We start from the raw sequence: 4,768 nt of genomic DNA, 5'->3' as shown, positions 1-4,768 counted from the left end.
GCAAGTGATGTGAGGACTCTAAAACTTCACCTGAGCCTCCCTCGGCATATGGGTGAGTAGATAATGGCTGAATTTTCAGTTTTGGGTGCACTATACCTTTAAGGAAATGTGACACGTAATTTCTATAACAGTTGTCAGCCCTAAGCATGATGGGAAATGGGGCCCATCGCTGCAATATGGTGTTCTTTTGCTGGTTTGAGCTCTAACAGCTCCACGTGAAAAAATATAGGTTTGTGTCACATCATTAACAACCAAATCAAGCTCAAATTCATTTCTCCATGTATAAAGAACAGAGCCCAGCGCCTGTGTTCATAAATGATCATCAGTCTTCCTGGTTCATGACCACAAACTCACCATGTATTATTTTCCAGGCTGTGCTGTGGCTCTGTCTGTCCACTAACAGCCAAATAAAGACTGAAACATCATTCTGGGTCTGGAGTCACCAGGTGAAAGTTTGATGATGTCCTCTGTCTTTCTTGTTTGTTCTGGACCCTTGGTAAAAAACAAGAGCGAAAAAGAAAACAGCACACACCAACAGAGAGCCACTCAGAGTGAATATAGCTGTGGATACCGCTCAGAGGTGAGTCGCAGTCTGACGAGGGGCATCATTCTTTCTGACACCTAAACCAGTTTTCGCTCTTAAAAATGATGGTGGAGTGAGGAGGGCGGAGGGAGCCACCAAGAGAAAATACACCCATAGCTGCGTGTGGATTGCAGGGCAGCTTTTATTAAGGGGAGCAATATGCTCAGCTGGGCTTTGCCATCCATCACTAAGACTCGCCCCCCCCTCACACTGTGGCTGGAGCACGTGGACTTTGGTGCCTCTTTTTTCAGGGCTGAGCAAGTGACTGGCAGGCACCTCTAACATCCTACACAACCTGCACTGTATCACAACAGAATGGCTGCAAGGCCAATATCAAATGATGAAATGAAGACATGTCTTTTATCCTGTAGTTCTGTACATTTAAATCCATTTAACAAATTACTGATAACAAAAAAAAAAGTCCATAATAACTGAGGTGTAACAATGATGCTGTGTAATGCTGTCTTGTTAATGTCCTGACCTCACTGCACTACATTTAGAGGAAAACTTTATTAATTCCAGACAGGAAATTAAATTTTGTCAAATACACACACATGCACAAACAGGAGCTATACATGCATTAAATGGTGGGGGGGGGGCGGTGCTCTCAGCAGTGGGGGTTCAGTACCTTGGCCAGTGGCGCCTCTCCAGCTACCAGTACACCCATACCTTGTCCGTACAGGGACTTGAGTGGCTGACCCTCCTTTCCAGACCCATGTCCCTATGCACTGAGTTACTGCCACTAGTGATGGCCAAATGAAGCCTCATGAAGCATTGTCTTTATTTTCTGAGCCCACTAGATGGCACTCATGGTTTAAAGAGAGAGCCTCAAAGAATGGCAATTCAGTGTGCTTTAAACCTTTTGTTGAACAAAAAGCGCCATCTAGTGGGCTCAGAAAATAAAGTAAGTGCTTCATGAGGCTTCATTTGGCCATCACTAACTGCCGCCCCTCCGGACATAATGATGCCAGACGATGTTGTATTTGCATCTTCACCATGAACAGTTGTGTTTACTGCCTTACTTCTGATTCATGTTTAATTCTTTTTGGGAGAATATTAACAAAAAAAAAGAAAAAAAGTATCACCAGTGCAGTGGAAGTCAATCTACAACCCTGGGCCAAATCTGGAGTAGAGTGCTGGGTGGCCGCCCGGACGTTTTTCTAATTCACAGTAAGAATAAATTGATTCACACTGGATACATCAAGCTGCCTTTACACTGCCACACAACCATGAAAGTCCGCCATGATGAATTTTGTAGTTATTTGCATAAAGTGAAAAAAAGTAAAATGAAAGAACTGTTTTTTAAAAAAAGTTGATTCTATCAGCACCGAATCTGGTATACAGCATTACGGCAGTAACTGAGCAGGAGTGGTCATAAAGCAGGGCATAGCAGTAAATCAGCCATGAATCAATGACAATTGATCAAATCATCATGAATTTAATCTTTATAGCCATTTCCAGTGTGTGTTGGGAAATAGGTGAGCCAAAGCAGTTTGCGCCTGACCTATAGGGGGCACTACATATGCCAAAAATGTGTACCTAAATGATTGGTGGACAGAATTTCACTAAATTTGGTGCACATGCTTTGGGGCCAAGTATTAACCAGAGCCTGAAGTGCCAGGATGGTTAGGGCATGCGGGTGTCGCCTATGTATCTTTATCTAATTTTCATATCTTTGCTCAATTTGTTGTCAACTGGAATGAGCATGAGACATGAGACGTGGCACCAACTTGGCCACGCCCTTCAGACCGTGAGTCTAAATGACTAGAAACTGAATTCTCACCTGCAGTGCAGTGTCCGCTACAAAATAGCCCCCTGGACAATTGAGCCCAAAATGGCCGATTCTTTGCTAATTATTAATGTGAAAAACAGACTATTTGGGATTTTTACTGTATCAACACCAAACTTTGTATTTGGCATTGTGGGACAGATACACCTTTTTCTAGTCTGTCAAAAAACATGGCCACCATCAATGACAAAACTTTCGTCAAGGAAAATCCATCCGTCCATCCTGTTCTTATTCCTCTTTGTCAGTGATTTCAGCATCAGCCACTTGAAGCCAAGAGCCACCATTTACGGCAGTACGATACACCACCAGGTGGCGTCAGTTTTTTTTCACGGCTGGACGAGACCTGTTGCGGCAGTATGATATGCCACTGGATTGTGTCCATTTGAAACGCTGCCAGTTATGACATCAAGAGCTGGAACGTCCTCGTAGGGTGGGCAGGAGGGGGGGTGGATAGTGATGGCCAAATGAAGCCTCATGAAGCATTGTCTTTATTTTCTGAGCCCACTAGATGGCGCTCATGGTTTAAAGAGAGAGGCTCAAAGAATGGCAATTCAGTGTGTTTTCAACCTTTTGTTGAACAAAAAGCGCCATCTAGTGGGCTCAGTAAAGAAAGAAAATGCTTCATGAGGCTTCATTTGGCCATCACTAGTGGTGGATGGATCCAACGAACCCCAAACTTTCACCCAGGAGGCAGATGTTCGCTTCCCGTATAAATGTAGAGCCAAACCATGATGTTTATTTCTAAACCCAACCATGTGCTCTTGTTGACGTCCTGGTGTTGGTTGCAGCATCCCAGAACATCAAAAGCAGACGCAGGACGCTGCCTGGCGTGAAATATGTAGATGTGACAGTCCACTGACAAAGCGATGATATGTGACGACTTGGGATGAGAATGTGTTGATTTATCTATCTGTCTGTCTGATTGGTGGTTTTCTTTTTATCGGGGCCACTCCATACTAGTATTAATGTCTACACACATTTCAAGCAAATCATTTTGACTAACCACCTTATTTATATACATCAGACCAAATGATTCATTTATTTTACAATGACAGAACATACCAGGATTTATCGTAGAGATAAACGGAAATGACTGAAATGAGTTGCAGCCCACACATCATTCAAAACGTTACACAATGAAATGGCCACATGCAGACAAAATAACCTGGTGTGTCATTGTGGTGTTGATGGGCACTGAGAATGCAAATCCCAACAGAAATGGGAATTTAAATTCTTTTTCCATATATGATCACCTTAGAGTGTGGTGGTGCTGTTCCGGAGTTGCTGTGTGATTGAAATCCTCAGTGCATTGGTTTATCTTCTAGCCTACCAACTGCCAACAATGTTCATTTTAGCGAGTAGTGTCTTTTAAAAGACTGTGACAGTGTCTGTTTGAAGTGAACTGAATTCCAAAAGATTCTCTTCCAAAGATTTTCCCACTGCATTCTGGAAATCCTCTTGGAAGCTGAACAGGAAATGGTCAGTTCACTGCTCACTGAAGCAGGGAACCGTCTGAGACACACCCAGTGTGAGCGTGACTGTGTGGCATTTCACCAGCCTTGTCCCTCAACATGTCCGTCGGCGCTCCTGTCTATGAAGTCACGTTCAGAACTCCTCTGCATACTGCTAATGACGGCCATGTAACTGAGCTCCACTAATTTTCCTATAATGTGCTATTACTGTACGACTTTAAAAGGTTCCAACGATAAAACAGAGATCTGTGTCTTATAACTAACTCCACTCATCAGACTTACATTGGGAGAGGGCAGTAGTAGGTCTGACTTCAAAATAGCTTCGGCTTTCAGAGATCATTTTTAATTGACAGTTTTCTGTCTGGCTGACACGTTTTATCTGCCCCTTCTGTGTCCGCATGTGAATGCATTTCACTCCACCCCAATCTGTCCAATTTGAGGGCTACTTTGCATGCGACAGGCATTACTGCGCATGTCAATATTGTTTATTCAAGAGTAAAATGCATACTGTTTTAATATGTCAGTGTTATCGCTGCATGTGTTTTTGTTGTTTGCTTTTTTCACACAACAAGAGTGAGGACAAAGAACTGCCCAGAAAATACACACCCATCCACACGAACACTGTCTCCACCTCTCCCCTTTTTCTTGCTCTTTCTCTTTCTTTCCATCCCTCTGCCTTACTCTCTTCTTCCCTCTCTGTCTCTCTTTAGTTCAAAGGCTGCCAAATCCTTCCCAAACCAATTAGAGTGTATGTAAGGTCCTCAGGGGGGCCCTGCGGTGACAGTACAGGGTACGGAGTGGCAAGGGGTCTGAAGAGGCAATCACAGTCTGCAGTATTCAACAATATCTGAGAGGAACAACAATAGCAGGCCATAAATCAGCCCCGGAACAGTGAATAGACATTGACTTGTTTGATATGGGAGA

The sequence above is a fragment of the Epinephelus moara genome, chromosome 11 (assembly GCF_006386435.1).
Source record: "Epinephelus moara isolate mb chromosome 11, YSFRI_EMoa_1.0, whole genome shotgun sequence".
Taxonomy (NCBI): Eukaryota; Metazoa; Chordata; class Actinopteri; order Perciformes; family Serranidae; genus Epinephelus; species Epinephelus moara.
This window is presented reverse-complemented; position numbering follows the sequence as displayed.